Source organism: Neomonachus schauinslandi, chromosome 4 (assembly GCF_002201575.2).
Source record: "Neomonachus schauinslandi chromosome 4, ASM220157v2, whole genome shotgun sequence".
Classification (NCBI taxonomy): Eukaryota; Metazoa; Chordata; class Mammalia; order Carnivora; family Phocidae; genus Neomonachus; species Neomonachus schauinslandi.
In genome coordinates this window covers 152,662,314-152,685,589 of record NC_058406.1, presented here as the reverse complement: position 1 = coordinate 152,685,589, position 23,276 = coordinate 152,662,314, and the positions used below count along the sequence as shown (strand labels likewise).

At 45.8% G+C, this 23,276-nt stretch overlaps 1 pseudogene; it reads right to left on the bottom strand.

Moving 5' to 3' along the window:
* Positions 1-5,477: 5,477 nt before the first annotated feature.
* LOC110578892 overlaps positions 5,478-23,276 on the bottom strand; it is a 54,587-nt pseudogene continuing 36,788 nt past the window's right edge.

Below are 23,276 nucleotides of genomic sequence, written 5' to 3'. Positions count from 1 at the left end.
TCCCGGGATTGAGTCCCGCATCGGGCTCCCTGCTCAGCAGGGAGCCTGCTTCTCCCTCTGACCCTCCTCCCTCTCATGCTGTCTCTCATTCTCGCTCTCAAATAAATAAAATCTTTAAAAAAAATAAAAAATAAAATAAATAAAATAAAATAAAACTCAATTTTATGTGATCAGCTTAATAGTTGAACTCCGTGGAGCACCATGAGGTGAATTACGGCAAAGGAGGAGAGAACTGACATTTACAAAGTTACACTATGTGCTAGACGCGATAACTCACTCATACCTGAGATTGCCCCCAGAATACAAGCTACATAAGGGCAAGGAGCATGCTCGCCTGCTCACAATTGCATCCGTATTTTCAGCACAATGTATGGTTCAAGAGATACTCACTAGGCAGTGGCATAAAATACACTAGGATATCAATAACATGTAAATGTGAGCCCTTAGATAGATAGATGATCGATGGATATGAAAACTGATCAAAAAGGTGCCTGGCATATGAAGCAGCTCAATAAACATTAGGATGGAGAGATTGAGACTCAGAGAGATGAAATAATGTGCCCAAAGTTAAAAATGCTCAAGAGCAGTGAAGGCAAATTGGAGTCTACTTGGTGAAATCCCAAACCCACGTTATTTCCATTGTACTCATACAGTTGTATTTCACATAAGTTTTCATCTTGGTAGCTCTTTCTGTTCTGCTCCCCACAATCCTCCAGCCTCCATTCCCAATTCTTAATCATGTTACCAGTGAGGTCTCTGGAGCCAGAGGAAAGGGCAAAGACAAGAGGACTTGCCTCAGTTGCATCCCCCCTTGTCCCCTACTCAGCTTCCCTACCAGCCCCTGAGAACCTGCTGATGGCTGAGAGCTGGCAGACCAGACTGCCATCTTGGCAGACGTATGATTCTGCACCCTGCTCTGCCTCCCATTTCCGGGGGAAGTCATAATAAGAATAAAGAGGAGGACACTGAGGATGAGGAGGACTTACCAAGGCCCCTTCTATGTACCAGCTGCTGCTCTAAGCTCTTGGCTTGCGTTATTTCGTGTACTGCTCACAAAATCCCATGATCACTCTCATTTTACAAACTGAAGTCCCTTACACAAAGCCATACAGTACATTTTAACTTGGCTCTATCTTATTCCAGAGCCCAAGCTTTTAACCTGTATGACCTAAGCTGGAACAGAAATGTCCCCATAATATCAAGAAGAAGCATGAGAAGAGCTAGAGAAATGGAAGATTGGAATATCAGAAGACAGGCTATTGTGTATCCTTTCTTCTGGTCACAAAAGGTCATCAAGGTTGCAATTGCCCCGAAATTCCCACACTCGCCGTAAGGCTGTCTGGGGGCTCAGTCAGGGGCAACTGCTCTGTCATTGGGAACAAGGAGAGCATGGGGGGAAGATGCTGACCTTGGTAAAACCACCCTTCAGGACAGGAGGCAAGAGAATTGGAGGAAGATAACAATGGACGGGGCGCCTGGGTGGCTCAGTCGGTTAAGCGTCTGCCTTCCACTCAGGTCATGATCTCAGGGTCCTGGGATCGAGTTCCGCATCGGGCTCCCGGCTCATCGGGGAGTCTGCTTCTCCCTCTGCCTCTGCCTCTCTCTCTGTCTCTCATGAATAAATAAATAAAATCTTAAAAAAAAAAAAAAGATAACAATGGACAGAAAGGAGAAAATAGCACTCTACCTAGTATAGAGAACAAGAGTGAAGATCCCAGAGCCCAGTACACTTAGGCTTGAAACCTGGCTCCACCACCGGCTTACAGTGTGACCTTGGAAAACTTATCTCCCCTCTCTGAACCTTATTTTCTTCATCTGTATAAAAGAGAACTAATAATGCCGACCTCACTGGGTAGTTACAGGATTTAAAATGAGAGTGTTTGTGAAGCATCTAGCATTCTTTAAAATTTAATAAATAATGATTCTCCTCCTTCCTTCTAGGGATTAGAGAAAGCAAATCCACTTTGGTTAAATGCATATAAAAAGGTTTCAGACAGCTTCTCAACAATGAGGATCTTTGTCGGTGAATATGCAAACCAAAAATAAAGAGGGTTAAGAAACCTTGGCCAGCAGTATCCCTATCTCTCCTTATGATCAGCCTCATCGTGAAGGCTTTCCTCCTCAGAAAAAAAGCAGAGGCTCCTGGTTGAGACACTCTGTCTCTGGTGGGGGTGAACCCCCTCCTTCCCTGACTCCAGCCCATGCTGCGCACCAAAGGATCTTGGAGTGGAAAGCCCTCCCTCCCGGTGCTCCTTTTGTCATTAGCATATGGGCCAAAACTTAAAAGGAAAGATGAGGGGGTGGGGAATGAGGGTGTTGCAGCTCAGTCCTTCCACATGCTATGACATGTGCAAAAGAGAGGACAACTCATAAAAATTCGCAGGTTTTGGAATTTGAAGCAAGACCGCTAGCGTGCTACTGTGACCATTTTAATGACATCGTCTGTCTTCAGTATCTGCTCACAGGTAAATTGGTCACAGGTAGAACTCGCCGAGACATTCAATGCGCTTAGCACCCACTTTGTATTTCATTGACAAACATAAGAAACAATTTCAGCTATTTTTCCATTTGTAATTGTTTTCTTTGGACCCTGATGCTTTGGTCACTCTTCATCACTGCTCATCAGAGAGCTTTTATTAACTCACGTCTTCAGGTTAATTCTGCCTTAGAAAGAGAGATGGATTTCAAGGTGCTGCCTTGAGTGCATTAGGGATTGGGGTCAGCCTGTGCCTCTCCTTTTTGTACGATGCTGTAGGAAGCCGGGAAAGGCCTGCTTTGCATGGCCCAGTATTGCACGCTCCGCTTTCCCTCTCATGTAACCCAAGGCAAACATCTCAAATGGATCATTTAACCCCACTCCCCACTTTCCTTCACCTCTGTTTGATCTCAGGCTTAAAAAAAAAGGACTCAAACTGACAAAATGCATTTTTATATAACTAGCCCTAAAAAACACCATAAGGATGGTCTTTAGCATTGTGCAGGATAAAAAAGGAAAAGCAAAGTGATTCAAATGACTGTTTGTTTATGTAGTTCAAGAGGGCGTGGGGGCCGGGCAGGTTGGAGAGATGGCATTCTATTAACTTCCCACTTCTTCAGTCTGGTCCTGTACATTAGCACTTGCCCTGTGGGCAAGCGGGCTAATTTTTTTCTGTTGGGAAAGACTGCCTGTCCTTCCTCTGTCCCACACTTTTTGTTGTTTTGTTTTAATAACTGAGTATCTTTAGATTTTAGCCTGATTTTAGCTTTGATGCCAGATGGTTAGTCTGGGACCCTCAGGCCTTTGCATGCCAAGACAGGGAAAGGCCAAAGCTGAGATATGTGTGGCTATCAGGTAGGTCTGCTGATGCCTTTCTGGATTAGACAGACACAAGCCAGTTTACTTCCAAAAGCTTGTGTTTGCTCCAGCACGTACCTTCTTTAACTTAATGTCCTGTTTATATGGAAGACTGTGGTTGCATGCTATGTGAGTGGGTCTTAATTCACAGAAAGAATTCAAGACACCAACAGCCATCCTGACTTTGCTTTTCTAAGACAGCCCCAATCCTGTTCCACCCTCACCAGGTGAGTTTTTAACTAAATAGAGTGTTGGTGTGGCCAAGCAGCAAGAATATATCAAATACTGGCAAATCGAGTAATTTTCAACCTTCACTATGCATGGCATTCCCCTGGGTGATTAAAAAATGTATATACAGTTGTCCCAGCTCTGCCCCAGAGATTCTGATTCAATGGGCCTAGGCATAAGCACTTTTTAAAAGCTCTTCAGGTGATTTTAATGAGCAGCCGGGGTCTAGAACTCTTGGGCAAGGCTCTCTCCTTTCCCAGAAAGATCCAGAATTATTTTAGAAGGATCTATCAAATAGACTTGTGGTTTGGTGGTCTCTAACTACTGAAACTAGAGCTACATGATTGTGCCTTATGTAATTATCTCTTCTATCATTAACACTAGTGAATGCTCTAGACTTGTCTTTTCAACTGTAAGACAGAGGCTTTGTTTATATGATTCCAAATAGTACTTGGTAGAGACAAATCTTAAAGCTGACTCCCTCAAAAGGCTAGTTATGTGGCATGGTTTCCAAAAAAAAAAGACTTAATGGAGCCCAGCCTCTTGTGACCTTGCAGATTTCTTAACTACTCTGCCTCAGTTTTCTTATCTATAAAATGGGGTCAATAATAGCACCTGTATCAGAATTTTTGAGATTAAATGAGTTAATCCACATAAAGTACTTTGAACATGATTTGGCGATAGCAAGTACTCAGTAAATATCTGTTGTTATTATGACTATAAGACTCCTTCTTTTGACCCAGGTTCATTTGACTGCAACTAAAATCCTCTCCCTGCCTTCAGGTTCTACTCACTAGCTGAATGAAATTCATATCAAGGAGAAGAGCAAGCTCAGCTGGTATTGTGAAGGCATGTCTGTCGCTGGAACGCTCCAAGAAAATATTACTTAAAAGGGGCAAAGTCTAGATGTTTGAGAGTGGTCATTGCCCTTACATGGGATAATATGGGCTGCCATAAAATGCTTGCTCGATAGGGAGACCAACTTAGGGACTCCCATCAGAGCAGCATCTGAGATTTTGATTTTGTTCTTGGAAGTAATTCTAGGCTCATCTTTCCTCAGAAAAGAATCAAGCATTCTCTTGGAAATCACACAGAGTAGGGTCATTGCAGCTTTTGCCACCCCCCACCCCCCATCCTGTGGCAGTGTTTCTGAAGTACAATGAGAGATGCAGGGAATGTTCTGGGGATTCTGCTGCCCCCAAATAGACCATAGTCTCTAATACAGTGCACACCCCGATTCCTCCACTGTTCAACTTTTTCCTGTCCAGGATTATAATCCCAAAAGAGTCACTATGACCCTGAAAGAGAACAGTTATTTATTCAAGCATGATTTAAATTCTCTCTTACCACATCTAATATGGCCTTGGGTCATTCTGAAGCAACCAGAGAAAATAGGTCCAATGCTTAGAAGAGTAATCCCTTCTTCAAATGAATCACATTAGGACATTTGTTGACTGCTGCAGAAGACCAAGCAGGAGGCAGTGATTTGACTTACTCAAGGATATTTCTCAACTTACATCATGGCAAAGTTCTCTTCATTGGTTTTCCTATTGCCTTTCAAATATGAGTTGACATACAAGCATTTGATCTGGTGTGAGAAATTAGATAAGGGGGTAGAGTGTCAGAAGCCCCAGGTGGGGATCAGGACATTTGATTTCCAGTCTTGCCTCCGACTTGGCCGGACCACCAGCTCTTAAAAGTTCAGCCTCTTGGGCCATTGTAAAGGATGAGCAGGGGTCTGAGGGCCCTAGCCATAGTAAAAAGTCTGTTTAAATCCCTGTTTATAGGTGAGTTTTAGTCAATCTAGCTAAAGATTTGTCTCTTTTGTTGTTCTTTTCAAAGAACCAGCTTTTGGTTTCGTTGATTTTTTTCCTATGGTTTTTCTAGGCTCTATTTTATTGAAGTTCCACTTAATTTAATTTAAAGAAGGCTGTGGCTTTATTGGTGGAACAGGCTCCTTGAGAGGGAGGAAGCAGGAGGAGTGGGTGGTCTTGATGCCAGGCCTGCCCTGTTTCAGGTGATGGAGAACTTGTCCAGGTAGTGGCCAATCATCTCGGGCTTGATTTCCACCTAGTTGAAGATATTGCCATTAGAGACACCCACTGTGCTGCCCACCATCTCTGGCAGGATGGCTCATGTTCCGCAAGCACGTCTTAACCACCTCCGGTTTCCCCATGTGAGGAGCCTCCTTCTTGGCTTTGGGCAGGCGCTTCAGCAGTGAGTGCCGCTTCCTCTGCAAACCCAGGTTGAGCCTCGCCGCTGCTGGGCACCGTATAGCTGCGTCAACTGCTTGTAGGCCATGTCTAGCCGCTGGTCAAGGTCCGCCCCAACAGGTGAGCCCGTGGAAGGTGTGTTGCTGCTTCTACTCCACTTCTGCCCTCCTGTCAGCTCTTCCTAAATTTCCACTTTAATCTTTATTATTTCCTTCCTTCTGCTCATTTTTAGGTTTAGTGGGTTCTTCTTTTTCCAGTATCTCAGGGTGGAAGATCAGGTTATTGGTTTGAGATCCTTCTCCTTTCTTAATATAAGCAGTCACAGCTATGACTTTCCTTTTAAGCACTGCTTTAGCTGAATTCTATACATTTTTTTTTTTAAGATTTTATGTATTTATTTGAGAGAGAGAATGAGAGAGAGCACATGAGAGGGGTTAGGGTCAGAGGGAGAAGCAGACTCCCTGGCGAGCAGGGAGCCCGATGCGGGACTCGATCCCGGGACTCCAGGATCATGACCTGAGCTGAAGGCAGTCGCTTAACCAACTGAGCCACCCAGGCGCCCTGAATTCTATACATTTTGATATGTGTTCATTTCATTCACCTCAAACTATCTTCTTCTTTTTTTTAAAGTTTTACCTATTTAAGTAATCTCTACACCCAAGGTGGGGCTTGAACTCATGACCCCAAGATCAAGAGCCATAGGCTCCTCTGACTGAGCCAGCCAGGGGCCCCACCTCAAAGTATTTTCTGATTTCCCTCAGTATTTTGATTTCTTCCTTGATCCATTGGTTATATCAGAGCGTACTGTTTAATTTCCACATATTTGTGAGTTTCCCAATTTTTTTCCCGCTGTTGATTTCTAATTTCATTACATCATGATCAGAAAACATACTTTGTATTATTTCTATCCTTTTTAATTTACTGAGGTTTGTTTTGTGGCTGTTGTAAGAAAACACCATAGATGGTAACTTAAACAATAGAAACTTATTTTCTCACAGTTCTAGAAGCTAGGAAGTCCAAGATCAAGATGCCAGCCCATTTAGCTTTGGTGTGAGCCAAAGACAGACTGCTGCCTTCTCACTGTGTTCTCACATGGTAAGGACGGGGGTGGGGGGGTGGGGGGGGCAGGAGACAGCGAGCTCTCTGGTGCTTCCTCTTATAAGGACACTTATCCTATCAATCAGTTGAAGTCTACAGTCACCTTTCCAAGAATACTTCAACTGTGTGGGGCATACAGTAGTTCAGCTTCTAAAGATTGTTTATATCTATGAAGCTGTGTAATCACAGCATCCTTGTAAAGCAGTTAAATGATACTGGTATTATGCTTTTAAAAAATGGACAAGTAGGGCTCTGGAGCACTTAGGAAGCCAGGACCACGTGAATGAATGCCTGAGCAGGGACAGCAGCCAACGTCTTCTGAGTGCACCCAGTGTTACCTTTCTATCAGACTAAACTGCCTTCCTTACAGACCAGTTAGGAGGTAGCAGATGTCCACATTGTGCGTGTGCGTGCGTGTGTGACAGAGAGGGACAGAGACAGAGAGAAAGTGCACGGGCAGTTGCAATGTTAAATTTCTCTTTATCCTGGAGCTATAGTCAGGTTTAATCATTCTTGGAATTCTGGTACATGAACAGGGTGTAGTTTTGGACTCATTATTTACACAACATCCTCCCCTCCGTCTTGCCTGAGGGAGAAAGGGGCTTTCTCCAGAGCCAGTGGAGACCTCCCCACCTTATCTTTCCTAGCCGCAAGCCCGCAAGCATGCCTGCTGCCTTCTCAGGACTGTCTCGTGAATGTGACCTGGGGTGTCAGACTGACCACTAATGAGGCAGATAAGCTGCACACAGCTTCTCTCTTCTGTGCTTCCTGCCTTCCCTCATTCTCACCTGGCTGTCGATATAGTAGGCATTCAATCAATATTTATTGATTCGGTTTTGTTGTGAGGTTAGGCTAAGTTGTACCTTAGTTAATGAACTAGTGACTTCGGGGAGAGGCAGGGCTGACAGACTCCCCCCCCCCCCCCCCCCCCCGCAAACTCCTGGAGTCTCTCTCTGAGAAGAACGGAAGATGAAGATTGGGAAGGGAAACAAGAAGCAGCACAGCGACAGTGGGTACCTGGACTCCAGTCCTGCTGCCGAGGCTCAGCCCGTCCTCTGGGAGCCACAGTCTCCATGTCCCTGCCTGTTATCTGGGGGTGCTCATCCTCACGGCCTCTAGGGTTTACTTCTGCTTTAACATTTTCTCTGTGAAGTAGTTCACGCCTTTGCTTACTTGCTTTCATACTCACACTCTGATTCAACGCATTAATGGAGTACCTACCAAGTGCGAGGCACTGAGTAGACCAGAGGGTGAGAGATAGGGATGGGGACACAGAGATAAAAAATGAATCACTGCAGCCCTTGAACCCATCTTGCTGGCCAGAGGGAGAGAATGGGAGACATCCGCGTGGAAAACAAATTCTGGGCAGGATTAGTTTGATAGCTCTTGGGGTAACTCCCACACGCCTGCCTGTCCGGATGACCCTGGCCTCAGGAACGTGGGGAACCGAGGCAAAGCCAAGGGGTAGCTGGGAGGTGGGAGGGCTCAGTGGGATTCTCCTGAGTATTTAATTACATTTGAGGAGTGATAGATCATCTCTCACTGGCCACTGATGATAATTAGAAAATAATGGACATGATGGCTGTGTGTCTAGTTATCTTGGGGGGCGTACAGAACCCACATGGAGGCGTTTGGGCCATAGGCTGTGTCTACCAAAGAGGCTACCAGTGTTCTGACACCAGTTGTTCTGGAGAGCAACAGAACTCAAGTTGGCCAAGAAAGAGGCCCGTGGGTCTTCTAGGACTATGGCCCTGGAATAGTCTCAGTAGACCTGACCTGCAGTTGAGCGCATGGCATCACCCCAACTCAGCTCAGCTCAGCTGCACACCTGGTGTTCGCAGAGCCCACAGGCCAAACCTTGCCGCCACAGTGTCCGCGTTGGGGCTATTGGATGACAACGCTCGAGTAATACATCCTCGTTACCTGTCTTCATAGGGGGCCAAAGAGGTAGAAGTCCCACCTAGATCTGTGCACACAACCCAAAAGAGAGGCAATGTGGGTGTAATTAAAATTCTACAATGGCAGTAAAAAGGACAACACAACTGAATCGATTGCTTACTGTGTGCCAGGCACCGCGTGAAGCGCTTTATATACATTATCTTACTTGGTTGTCAATCCGATGAGGTAGGTACTATCATTGTCCTCATTTCTAGTGATGGGGAAAGCAGGGCTTGGAGAATTTAAGCAAACAGCACAATAATTAAAATCCAGACAGGGTAACTCCTGACGACTCAATCTTAACCATTACCCGGTATTGCACTTCTGATGTGTCTCCTTCACCGTCCGTGAAAATTAAGCGCCAGAACACACACACTGGAACAGCTTTCTTCTCTTGTGGCTTGAGGTTAGATCTGGGTTTTTTGTGTTTCTGAAACATTTTTGTCGGGTGCGTGTTTTTAATATTGTAAGCTACCTCAAATCCTTGATGGAAGTAGGCACATCTTAAAGCTCAATTAAATAAAAAGGCAGAAGAACACACACAGAGATCATGGAAATCGGCTCCAACCTCCGTCTGGTTATAACTGCTTTGGGGTGGGGGCTGGGGGCGCTGTGTTCGTGGCTGCCAGACAGAAGGTTGTTTGAACTTGGCTGGCTATGAGAGCCAACAGAGTGAACTTGAAGAGAAAGATAAACATACAACAACTGTTCAAAGCTTCAGGTGTTATGATTGCTAATTGAGAAAGGCTCTAAATAATACCTGCTGGTGTGTAGGAATTTCACTCCTGGGGATTAGTGGCTCAGGTAACGCTGGGATTCTGTTCCTTCAGATTCCCCCTTGAAGAAAATTAAAGTGGTGTCCTAGTCAATCAGGAGGGCGTATGCCTCAGAGTAACCCACAAATAGCACCTTTATTTCTGAGCCTTTTCAGTTGTACTCTTCATACACACAGTCTCTCTCTCACACACAAACACAATGTCTCACACACACACACAGACTCGCCACACACAACTCACAGTCACACACACGTGCCCTCAGACACTTACAGGCAGGAACACACACAGGAACCAGTCTTATGCACACTGGCTCTCCAACGTATCCATGTGCAGAACACACACCAGCTCCCAGAACACTCCTCCGTTCACACGCACTTTCTCACACACACACACACATTCCTACACACACACACACACACACACACACTCTCTCTCTCTCTCTCTCTCTCTCACCTGCACAACATACTTCTGGCAAAGCTGCTGCAGCTGTTCTAACCTGCCCAAGTTCCTTTCTGGGCCCAGCCCAGTCAGCATTTTCCCAGGCCCAGGCTCACCTTAGCCACCCTGCTGTCTTCCTCAGAGCCTGGTCACGCTGTCCTTGACTCCATGTCATGCATGTGTGAGGGACTGGAGGCTGCTGAAGCAGGCGAGGGTGTGTCGAGTGAGTGGCAGTTGGGGTGGAAGCCGGGAACCCCTCAGCTGACCTCCTCACAGGGACCACCCAGCATCACAGCCCCATTCCGGCTTCTTCCTCTTCCAAACACAGCTTGGTGTGGTGGACTGGGCTTTGGGAAACATATGGCCTGGGTCAAATCACAGTTCTGAGGCCTTGGGCAAGCTCTGTAAACTTCTGAGTCTCGATTTCCTCAGCTGTAAAATGGAGTTAGTATGTCGCCGAGTTGTGCAGAGTATCAAATCCCATGCCTGGTATGAACATGCTGTCCCAGTGGGGGCTATTAGCAGTGACTCTTTGGCTGATCAGTTGTAAAATGTCTCTCCTACTCACTCCTGACTCACACTGGCAAATTTCCTGCCAAATGAGTCAGCTTTATGTCAACATTACTTCAAAAATTTTAAAAAACCAAAAGAGGCACCAATATACTGCACAGATTAGCATCACAAGACAGCATCTTTGTGCTGTTTCTAATAAATGAGTGCATGAAGAGAAAACGCCTTAAAAACCTTCGTTTTCATGTGTAAAAATTTCAAGAGTAAGTTTACATTTCAAATGACACAGGCCTCCAACTTCACGTGTTAATTTTGAAGGCCAAGGAACAATACCCTCTCTCCTCCCGGTCTGCTCGCTTCTCCCTGGAAGTGTTTGATGGTGCTAACTAAGTACTAATATTTTTTAAAGATTTTATTCATTTATTGGAGAGAGAGAGAGAGTACAAGGGGGAGGGAGGGTCAGAAGGAGAAGCAGACTCCCTGCTGAGCAGGGACCCCGATGTGGGGCTGGATCCCGGGACCCTGGGATCATGACCTGAGCCGAAGGCAGCCGCTTAACCGACTGAGCCACCTGGGCGCCCCTTAAGTACTAATTTTGATAAGAAAAATGTGAAATACCACAGTTCCCTCAGGAGGGGAAGGAGGGGAAAACAGCAGAGAGAGGGAAGCTGCAGATGCTGAACGTAAAGTATCTCTTTGCACTATTTTTCTGAACATGGTGCCATTAAATACCTTCCCAATGGTGAGGGTGGTTGTAAATACCATTCCTTCGGCCCCTGCTATGTCTCCGGCACTACTCAGCATCTAACATCCTTTGTCTTTCTTCTGCCTTGTGGCTCTGACCACAACTGCTGTGATGTCAATCTTGTTATAGTCCATTTAATGCTGATCTCTCTCACGAGAGCACAAGCTCCAGGAAGGGATGGGCCGGCCCGTGCTGTTCCCTGTTTCAGTGCTCATGTCTAGCGTGGTGTCTGGCACACGGCGAAGCTTACTAAATGCTCACTGAATGAATGGATAGGCCATAGTCCTTGCAGCAAAGTAGCCAGTTAGGCCTAATTCTCTCCATTTTACAGATAAGGAAATGAATTCTTAGAAAAGCTAAGTAGCTTTCCAAGGAGGTACTACTTTGTGTGCCGGGAACCCAACCAAATGCTGTTGATTCTAAAACACATTTGCTCTCTTGACTACTAATGTGACTATTTAAATGAGAGCCTCCTCTGAATTGCCTTGGTTTGTGTAAACCCTGAAGAGTATTTGATAATAAGTATTTTCCTGGCTTTAGCTCCTTTAGCTGGTCCTTTGTCTCCCTGATGGGTTATGGTCTTACTTTTAGCTACTCAACTCACTTACTCTTTCCTATCTTACTCTGCGCTGTCTTTGTTGTCAGCCCCTTTCTTTCTGCTCTGAGCAGAGGGCCCATCCCAAGACAACCCTCATTTAATCCTCCAGGGGTCTTTCTTAGTTCTAGTCCCTTCCTCTGCCCCAGGAACCTCAGCCAGGAAGCAGCTCAGGATACATCTCACCACAGCTCCCCCACATGATTAACAGCCACTCTGACTCCCTGGCTAGAGCCAACAAGAACCTCCTTGTTGCCAAATCCAATAAATACTCCAGTGTTCTCACCCTTCTTGGACTTGCATCTGTATTTGCTACGAGTTCCTGCCCCTCCTGGAAATTACTGTGTTCCCCACTCTTACCCCTTTTCCTTGGCAAATGGTGGTGTTCCAGGGTTCTCATTTCATCCTATGTAATCTCCCTGGACTACCTCATCTACTCCCCCGTGGCTTTGAGCACAACACAGAAAGGAGCCTTTTTCCCAGGAACTCAATGTTAGTGGGCATGAGGATGATCTGAAGGAGATTGCTCATCATCCTGAATGCTGATTTGTCAGGTCAGGGGAGGGGGCTGCATTCAGATGATTCAGTGCAGACTGTTCTCTGTTCTCAGACCACGGGATGAAACCCTGTGCCAAAGGTTGATATTTCTCAGTGTCATGCCCTTCCAAGCTCTAGACTGTGTAGTTGGCTTGATATCTCCTTGGCTTTGGCAGTCACGGCAAGGTGCTCCCCAGATCCCCCTTCAGGGAAGTACTTTCTGCCCCAGCCGCAGGGAGTGCTGTCCACATCCAGCCTTCATTTGTGCCCCACTTCCAGGATTGCCTCGGTTGGAAAGACCCTCCTTGTCCAAGGTCACACCAGTTCTTGGGCAGCCACATCCAATCACTGATCAGTGTGGGATATAAATCCTCCACTATCTTGGCCCAAGTTGGAACAGCTCTGAAAGGCCATCCTAGTTCTAGGTGAGTTGATGGGCTGGGTTTTCTAATGCTGTGTAACAAACCATCCCAAAATGTAATGGCTTTAGACAATGGCAACACTTATTTTGCTCATGAATCTGCGGTCTGGGCTTCAGGTTGGAGAAGGATATAATCAAATAAATACATGAATTATGCTATCTTTGGTGCTCTCTGTTAACCATGAGATTAATGTTTGGCAAAAGGAAAATTATCTGATTTCAGTAGTCTCTTTTCCAATGCCAAAGAATGCAACATTCACAACTAGAAAGGAAAAGGCAAAAGCCTAAAGCAGTGGTTCTTAATCCTGGGTACACTTTAGAATTACCTGGGGAGCTCTGGAAAAATACAGATGCCTGGGCCTCACCACAGGCCCATCACAGAAGCTCTGGGGGTGGGGCCCAGCAGTGGGATTTTTTTACATCTCCCAAGGTGTCTCTCCTGTGTAGCCAAGGTTGAGAGCCTCTGGCCTAAAGAGCATCCAAGCACATCCAAGGAGCTTAAGAAACCCACCCAGCAATCATTAACCTTCCTCTCAAACACCTCACTCAGGAGCCACAGGGCTGAGCACCCAAGATGAAAACCTTTCTGGGTTAAGTGTACTTCTCTGGGTTTTGGATCTCAGATTCAGAGCTGAGTTTGTCATATTCACCAGTTCATAGTACACTGTCTTCATTGGTCCATGCAAGGCCCTCTTTAGTTTTATTTCTTTATTCCATTTTACTCCGTTCTCCCTCCAAGTTTCTTACCCTCACCACGGGCAACTATCCAAATACACTTGATGCAGGTACAATATATACTTGTGTTCATATGCCTTCTTATAAAAATGTGTTTTGCTTTCTATGCCTGTACTTTTTTTATGTATATGCATTGCGCCTCATTCTGATAATTTTTCACTCTATCCATGTTGCTCCATCCGTGTTTCACTCCATCCAATCCGTTGTTCCTGTCTGCTGCAGAGTATTCTGGTCTGTGCTTCCACACACTTGCCCCGTCCACACCCCCAGCGGTATTCACCCACGTGCTTCCAGCTCCCAAACACCATAGCACTGCCGGAGACATCCTTGTGTGTGTTCCCTTGTGTACCCGTGTGAGAATTTATCTGCGGTAAGGACTCCCTCTGGTTTATTAGCTATATATTTTGGGTCGCCTTACTTAACATGTTTTTGCATAATGGATATTTTTATACCAATATACCAAAAAGAAAAATTCAAGTAATTTGTGTGATATAATAATGGGGCCCAAACACAATGTGTGAGTGGCTATAAGAAAACAATATAACACATTCCTAAGAAGAACTGGGAATCTTGGCATCTTGGTGATATTCTATCAGGCTGGATTTCAGTAAAGGAGATGGTCTCCAGCAGGGACCACCGGATCACTTTAAGTGAAACCCCAGTGAAAAGTAAGCATTTCTTGGGTTGTTTCAAAATGTCACTGCATAAGACTTCCAACTCCTATGGATGTTAGCTGAACCTCTTACAGGTTCAAAAGGGGCAAAGACTAAATCCAGAAATCAAGTTGTATGCATTAAACCTAGCCTCTGTTGACACAACTAGGCAGAATCAGACATTCTGTTTAGGAAAGAAAAATGTTGCCAAAACTCTGCTTATTATAATCAACATTACAGACTGAATGGAATGTTTAGAGAAGACCCTTCAACATTTAATTGGCGAATATCCTGAGTGGTAGTAGTCCACTGAAAATCCTCTGTATAATTGCTGTGTTATGTAATGTATTGATATCTCTGAGATTTCCAAACCAAGTATCTGTGTTTCAAAGCAGTTGTTACGTTAGCATGTTAGCAGAAGTATTGGCTAATGCTGAGACTTCTGATGGCGTTTCTGCTTGACTGGAAGCCTCAACAGTTACTGAGCATTTACTCTCTAGCTAGTAAGAGAGTGGTGGTTAACATCACAGGCCACTTCCTAGTTCAGTCACTGAGGGCAAGGTGATTCACCTCTCTGTGTCTCAGTTTCCTCACCTGAACAACAGGGGTGGTGTTAGGACATGCCTTTTGGTGGTGGCGACAGGATTTAAGAGGATAACATGGGTAAGGCACTTTGCAGATAGTAAGATTCATGGTGTCATAGGCCTTGGAAATACTCAGCAAATATCCTTGTGATGATTTATTTGGGCATCCTGGTCAGAGCTGGGACATTTCAAGTCCAAGTAATTTCTTTAGATCCATTTATTTAATGGGACTGTCCTTCTCTGTCTAATCCCATAGCATGTGCCCTTCTGCTGTCTGACTCCCTGCGTCCCCAGGCAACTAAACCACACAAATTCTCTTCACTCATCCATTGCTGTAGACAGCCTGTATTTTCATATGCCTTTGTTTTATCTACCTGGCTAGATTAAAATTGGAGGGAAGTGAGAGCGAGGCAAACCAAAAAATAGACTCTTAACTATGGAGAACACACTGATGGTTACCGGAGGGGAGGTGGGCGAGGGGATGGGGGAAACAGGTGATGGGGATTAAGAGTACACTTATGATGAGCACCGGGTGATGTATGGAAGGGCTGAATCACTATACTGTACCCCTGAAACTAATATTACACTGTATGTTAACTAACTGGAATTTAAATAAAAACTTAAAAGAAAAAGTAAAAATAAATTTAAAAAAAACATAATAAAATTGAAGGGAAGTAATGATGTCTTCTCAGAAAGCCCTTGGCAAGTTCAAGGACACACAATAGACTGGTAAAATGCTTATGTATAAATTTACAAAGTCCTTTTGACTTTGGCTCACATAAGAATTGTACTTTCTTAATATAGTCTAGGAGTGTATTAATGAAACCTGAACAGGGTAGCTTTTCCTTCCCTCTTCCCTAGAGAAGTTAGGCTGGTGTTTTTCTGCAGGCAGCTTTAGCCAGGTATTCCATGGTATGGTTCATTTTCCCCCCAAGCTCCTATCAGGGTCAGCGTTGATTTGCTTTGGACACAGATAGATCTTCAGTCCTATTATTTTTTCCAAGGAAGGACTTCCTGTTGAAGTCATTGAGCAGCACAAATCCTGTTTGGTGTGTGTGAGTCCATGTGCATGCGTGTTTTTGCTTGAACACACAAACACTTCCCTTTTACACTGGTGTTTCAGCCTCTCAGTGCTCACCATACCATCACAGACCATTATCATTCATTATTATGAAACGTTATTATCTTTTACAGGTAGGAAGTTGGATGCATTTCAATTGCTTCACTCAGCCACTAATTGGTTCACGTACTTTTCTGACATTCAAGTTTAAACGTATTTCTTCTATAAACAGGAGCAATACTTTCCATTTGGGGGATATGGCCTACACATTCTTCTATGATGCTCACTCCTAAAGCACAAGCTGATTTCTGCAGACCATCATTGTGCCTTCTGTAAAGAATGCCCCCCCCCTTTTTTTGAGAGAGAGTGAGAGTGGGGGAGGGGCAGAGGGAAAGAGAGAATCTTAAGCAAGCTCCACACCCAGATGCAGGGCTCCATCTCGCGACCCTGAGATCATGACACGAGCCACAATCAAGAGTAGGGACGCTTAACTGACTGAGCCACCCAGGAGCTCCAGAATATTTCCCCTTCTGATGTGATTTTTGCTTTAGCAAAAAAAAAAAAAGGGTGCTACTGATGACTTGGTGGATTTTAGTTCTATATTTCTACATCCAAGGAATTTTTATAAGCACCAGCGCCACCTCTCCCTTTTTAACTTCAATATTAATTTTTATTTTAATTATTTTGTACCTTACCTTGTCTCGGAAAGGACTTATGATGGCTAGTTTAAGCAAAACGATCCTTCATCATATCATTTGTTTAGTAAATCTTGCTGCCTTCTCTGAGTTTTGAATCGATGATCTTATTCGTTCTCTCAGGATCTTGAATCCCAGCCTCTGGAGCAGAAACCAGAGGTCAGGCAGGTGAGGGCTCTGGGGCAAAGCGAAGGGAGGACCGGAAAGAGCCAAAGAAACCGGATGTGACTCCTCCCTTCACACTCGAGAGTCTTAGTTGTCTGCTCCCGTTCATATTTATTTCTAACCAAAGCCTGTGGCTAAAGAATGTTGACTTTTATTCTCTGTAAGGGCAGGAGGCCAGATCAGCTGATGTCCTCATGTCCTTCTTGGTACTAACTCAAGACATTTCATTCTGAAGTTCTCTCAGGAATACCCGGGTGAGACATTAGAAAGCGTTTGGTTCACGCGATTTGCTGTTGGCTAAAATAGTTCAAATTCAAGCTCCCTCCACTCTGTCTCTAACTGCCACCAGGCCCGGGACGGTCTTGTTTCTTCTGCATCCAATTTTGTTTCTCTCCTCTGAACTTGGGAGCTCTGGGGGTCTCTGGAAGGTAGGGCCCTGGCATTCTTGTATCCCCCACATGGCCCAGAGCGCTTCGGGGTGTCATCCTCCCTCGGGTTCAGCCTCCTCTCTGGCCTCTCCAGCCACTCCCTGCATCTCGGCCTTTGGAGCATGGCTTTTCAGACCTCATTCTCTCATAAAACTTTCTAACTGCTAGAGTCTAAACTAAAAGCAAAAATGTGCCTCTGTACCCAGAATTCTTTTCTAAGCATTATAAAAAAGTTCTTCAGAATGTGGCGGGAAAAGTGTCTTTTACATACTTCGGGGGGTGAAAATGGCTAATCTAGGGGCTCAAAAAGCAACTGCTCCCAAGGGGCCCACACACCTTCCTTTGAAAGGCCACATGTTCACTTGATTTTGAATTTGAGGCTCGCGAGAATCTTTTGATCCCTTTCATTATTGCCTCAGAGCCTCATTAACTAATTATTTGACCTCTGACTGGTTTAATTACAGAGTGGATTGAGAATTCTTGGGGCAGCTTCTTGTAGAAGTAAAAAGCGTAGGCCTCAATCCCATAGACTCTGCCTCTGTCTCAGCTGGCTGACTGTGGGCAAGTTATTTCATGTCTTGAAACTCAGTTTCCTCATCCGTCAAGTGGGCATGGTCACACCTGTGTTCTGCAGTGGTTCTCCAGATTAAATGAGAAAACACACAATGAATGGCTCACTGAACAGTCTGGGGTAGTGACCAGGTTGGAAGCCGTGCCTGTCTTCGTGCTGCCAAGAGCCTGGGAGGGAGCTACAAACTGGTTTTGGTAGAGTGTAGACATTCCTGAAGAGAGAGATGCATGAGCAGCGACCTGCGAGATGGGTAGGGGTTAGGCAGGGAGGGTGTCCCAGGCAGAGGGAAGAGCAGAGGCAGCATGCCCTGCATCAAAGATGGGGAACTGCTAAGAGTAAGCCTGGAAAGAGGAATCTCAGCTCCACCATCAAAGGCCACATATACCACGCTTAGAAGATCAGTTAGGATGCTGTTACATTAATTCAAATGCAAAAGCTCAGTGCTCTAAGCGGGAGTCAAAGCGATGAGGATGTGGAGCAGTCGGTAGATTTGAGAGAGATTTAGGAGGTAGAATTGACAGGATTTGGTGATTCATTGGATGTACTGGGTTCAGTCCGCCCCCATTCAACAACTGTTTGTTGAGTACACCCTCTGTTCGAGGTAGGACCTTGACTGATTTACTTCCTTATCAACCCCTGGGCCAAATGTCCAGCAAACCTCCTCATCCATCCCCAGAGGACAGGCTGCTTCTGCCTGGGGCAGGGCTCTGACCCTGCCCAGTGGAGTATGCTTGGGGTAGCCCTGGGCCATTCTGATTTTAGAAAGGGCAGGGCTTTAGAGAGAGCTGTCAACACGTGAGGATTTGGGAACTGATTACCCAGTTAGAAGATTCTCTCAGCCTTTAAGACTCCTCTATCTGAAAGCCTGCTTTGTGACCGGTGTGGTGACCTAAAGAAAGGGTCAGAGAAGGACAGTCACCCAATATCGCTACCGCCATGTGGCATTTGGATGAGCTGTAGCCAACGGAGGAGGAGGAGGGTAGGAAAACCCCAGCCATGATCCAGAATACCCTCTCTCTCAGAGTGCCTTTTCTCATCACGCTTTGGATTCTTTGATCCTAAAATCTGTTTAAAACCCCTGATCCCTTACCAACTGATGGCAAGTAGAGGCATCAAAAAGCATGAGGGACGGCTGGGGAAGGAGCCTGGGATTGAAGGCAGGGCATGTGCTGAGAACTGCTCTGGTGTGGGGATGCCTGGGTGGCTCAGTGGGTTGAGCATCTGCCTTCGGCTCAGGTCATGATCCCAGGGTCCTGGGTTCGAGTCTTGCATTAGGCTCCTTGCTCAGCGGGGAGCCTGCTTCTCCCTATGCCTACCACTCCCCCTTGCTTGTGCTCTCTCTCTCTGAGAAATAAATAAGTAAAAATCTAAAAAAAAAAGAAAGAAAGAAAGAAAAGAACCACTCTGGTGTGTAAGGAGCCCCCCTTCCCAGTGTTGGAGAATGACAAGTAAAGGACTCTGAGTTATTTTGAAGTTACTTTTTGATCATTAGACCTACCATTCTGAAACGGGCCACGTGGGTCACTATTTTAATAAGTTTTATGTCAGTAACAACAACCAAAAGAGCTGACATTAAATGCATATTATGTGTGAGGCCCCATACCAGGCAGGAAACGCTGCTATCTCATTTATTCCGCATAAGGAAGCCATGTCCTAAGTAGGACAACTGTTCCCAGTCTGCAGAGAAGGAAGCTGGGGTACCTGGCTCAGCGTTCCGCGGCCAACACACGGTGGAGTGAATCCGGGAAGAGCATGAGAATGAGGACGTTTGGCGTTTGATAGAAGCTGATGGCTCAACAATTCATTATGCGTGGAAAGTTTTGTGTTTGGTAATGAGAAAATAATGCTAATCAGGTCTGTTGTGTCAATACTGTGTAATGTTTATTTTAAAGCAACCGCAGAGTGGTCCACACGTTCCTGAAGATCTTCACAAGGAGACAGAGGGCCCGTTTGTCCAGTTTGACCTCTGAAGACCCCTTCCGTCCATACAGCCCCTTTGTGTGTGTGTGTGTGTGTGTGTGTTTGGGCACGGGGTGGGCCAGGGGGTCATGGCACCCACAGCATGAAGCAGCCCTCGTGAGTGAATGCACTCCAGGGAGCAAGACAGGCAGGCTTCTGGATGGAGTCCCCGACCTTGAGCCCATGCACCCTACACTCTGCCCTCTCTGAAGGGAGAGGCTGGTGAGAAGGATGCTAAGCAGGCCTGCAGACTGCCCGACTCCACCATCCCAGAGCTTCAAGGAAGTTTCTCTCTTGGGAGCCAGCCCTGCAGGTTTGGCTCTGGCAGACAAGTCTGAGCTGGATGAATGAGCAGGAAGTACCAGATCCTGCCCTGCCCACAGTGATCCCGAGCTTTTTGTAGAATAACCTGTCCAGCCCAAGAGGAGAGACTCCCACCACCCCGGCCCCCGCCAGCCCCAGCAAACCGGCCTGATAGCACTGTCCATCTCAGAAGAGAGCTTGTGTTCTTTGCGTGGATTTTTGAAATTCCTTAATTGGAGCTCTTGAGAGGGAGCATCTTGCAATGTCACTTCTCCGGCAGTGATTCTGCTAGCCCACAATATTCACCAACCCCCACAGTCCCTTAAATGCGGAGCCTGACTAATTGAGGGACATCTGGTAACTCATACCCCCTCTCTAGGCCTCAGATTCTGTATCTGTAGAATGAAGCGTTTGGATTCAGTGAGACCCTAGTTTTGGTTCTGAATTTCTTATCAGCAGGATAAAAAGGATAGTCAATACTATCAAAGCAATCAAAAGAATCACCTCTCCTGGGGCGCCTGGGTGGCTCAGTCGTTAAGCGTCTGCCTTCGGCTCAGGTCATGGTCCCAGGGTCCTGGGATCGAGCCCCGCATCGGGCTCCCTGCTTGGCGGGAAGCCTGCTTCTCCCTCTCCTGCTCCCCCTGCTTGTGTTCCCGCTCTCGCTGTGTCTCTCTCTGTCAAATAAATAAGTAAAATCTTAAAAAAAAAAAAAAAAAGGCTATTTCTCCTGAGGTTGGATGAATCCAGAATCCACAGGTCCACCCACATTAATTTAGAAAAAAAAAAAAAAAGAAGGATGTCTTGTATTCTATCCAGATGTCCCAAGAGGAGAAGTCCCCAGACCTGGTAACCTCATCAAAATGGACCCAGGCTGATCCAGGGTCCCACTAGCAGTACCCACGCCTCCCACCCAGCCCCAGATAGCAAAGATGAAGACACGTCAGCATGCCTGTGATAGGATCCCCCCTACTTTGAATGGTGCTGGAAGAGGCCTGAGAACCTGTGTAGCCTCCTTCTACTCTTTACCAAAGAGAGGAAGCTGAGCGCAAACAGTTCCCACGACTTACTCAAGGTCTCACCGGTCCTAGGTTTGAGGCTGAGCCCACAGGCCACATTCTCTGCTGCCGGCCCAGGGCCAGAAAGGAGAGGGAGTTTTCACCTGTGAAGCTCTTCCATTGTTATCCACCCTGGGGAATTCACTCTCCATTTGGCCAGGGTGGACAGCCTGTGATTTCCATGAGTGATTTAGGGCTAGTAGATTTCATTTCAGGAGCTCTGCGACCCCGATCTTTGCCTCGCTGGTCAACTTCAATAACTGCCGTGTGCGAGTCCAGACACCCCAAGCAGTGGGAAAGGAGGAAAGAGCTCTGCACCCCGTTAAAAAGTCATCATTTGGATTTCAATCAGCCCTGGTGAAAATAACCAAGGGAATTGGGGAACTATAGAAAGGTCAAAGGTTTGCAGGTTTAGGGTTTCGTGGGAACATACGCATGTTTGGACCAGACCCAAGTGCCTGGTTGACCTGTTTGACAGGTAACAATTAGAGAGTAGGAGCTTGCCCGGCTGGAATGTGGCTGCAGAGGCCGGCAGGAGGATCTGGTTTACCTGCTCAGCAGGTGGGGCCTGCCCAGTCCGACAGGCATGTGCACGCACAACATTCCAGAGAATCGGTTTTCTTTTAAAGACACAGCAATGACTGCAGGGCACAAAAGGGTTGGGTTGAGCCCTGGCTGGAAGCCGTTAGCTATTTGCAAGGTAAAGAGGCAAAATAAATAGTTCCCTCTAGACAGCTCAAGGAAGAAACTGTAAAGACATTCAGGACTTTTTTTTCCCCTTTTTTTAAATGTCTAAAATGAAAATGTGCTTCTTGTCTCAAGACCTGAGAAACTGTGGACTGGTACAAAATGCCAAAGATAATAGAAGTGAAAAGTCTTTCCCCTTTCCCCTGACTTTTTTTTTTTTTCTTTTTCTTTTTAAAGAGGCCATAATATTATTGAGAGCAGAACGTAGGCTCCTTGAAGGATGCTGTCTGGCTTGGGAGAGTCTAGGAATGTTTGCTACTTTTTTTAGCACAGCTGCAGAAGACCCCCAGGAGAGTAAAGTTCCGGGTTTTTTTCCTCAATAAATTGTACATAATCTGTATATTTTGAAAGTAAAAAATACTGTTTTGATAAAACATAATTAAAGAAAGTAAGTTTGTGGTTAAAATAATAGAAGATCAGGATAATATAATATATGTAGTATATATATTGTAATGGGGAGTATACACAGACATAGACCCACATGCATCACATGACTTCCTTTTGATTCCCAGGGGTTTTTGGTATATTGCTTTAACTTCCCTGTATCATATTCATCATTGATGAGAAAGGGGAGAATCAAGCCAAAGAAGATTGGACCTGAAAGTTGATTGCAATGCTTTAGGGAACATGGCTAAAACAAATTCAAAACTCTGAAAATTTCCAAGTAATTAATTTATCTTTATTTCTTTAAAAGAGTTCTTTATTTATTTGACAGAGAGAGAGAGGGAGAGAGAGCACAAGCAGGGAGGAGAGGGAGAAGCAGACTCCCCACTGAGCAAGGAGCCTGACGCGGGGCTTGACCCCGGGACCCTGGGATCATGACCTGAGCGGAAGGCAGATGCTTAACCAACTGAGCCACCCAGGCACCCCCAAGTAATTAATTTTTAAAAAGATTTATTTATTTGAGAGAGATAGAGAGTGAGCGGGAGGCAGAGGGAGAGAGAATCTGAAGCAGACTCTGCACTGAGCGTTGATCCCAACGTGGGGCTCGATCCCATGACCTTGAGATATGACCTGAGCCGAAACCAAGAGTCGGTGGCCTAACAGACTGAACCACCGAGGTGCCCCTCCAAGTAATTAATTTTTTAAAAGATTTGCCAAGTGAGGGGCACCTGGGTGGCTCTTCAGCTCAGGTCATGATCTCAGGGTCCTGCTCTGCAGGGACTCTGCTTCCCCTTCTCCCTCTGCCCCTCCCCCCTGTTCATGCACTCTCTCTCTTAAATAATAAAATCTTAAAACAATTTGCCAAGTTAGTTTTCTTTAAAAACCAACAAGAAACCTCCCCTTCTTTCACATTGTCTCCCTTCATTGCAGAAAATATGTGAGTCACCTCCACATAAATGGGGGTGCTTCCCCTGCCTCTGTGTGCTCCCAAAGCTCTGAAGTCCGTCATTGGATGCACATCCCTGGAGTCCTGGTAGTGAGATGGGAGGGCAAGGAAGGATTGGCAGCTGGTGATTACACAGAAAGAGCCTTGCCAGTTCAAAG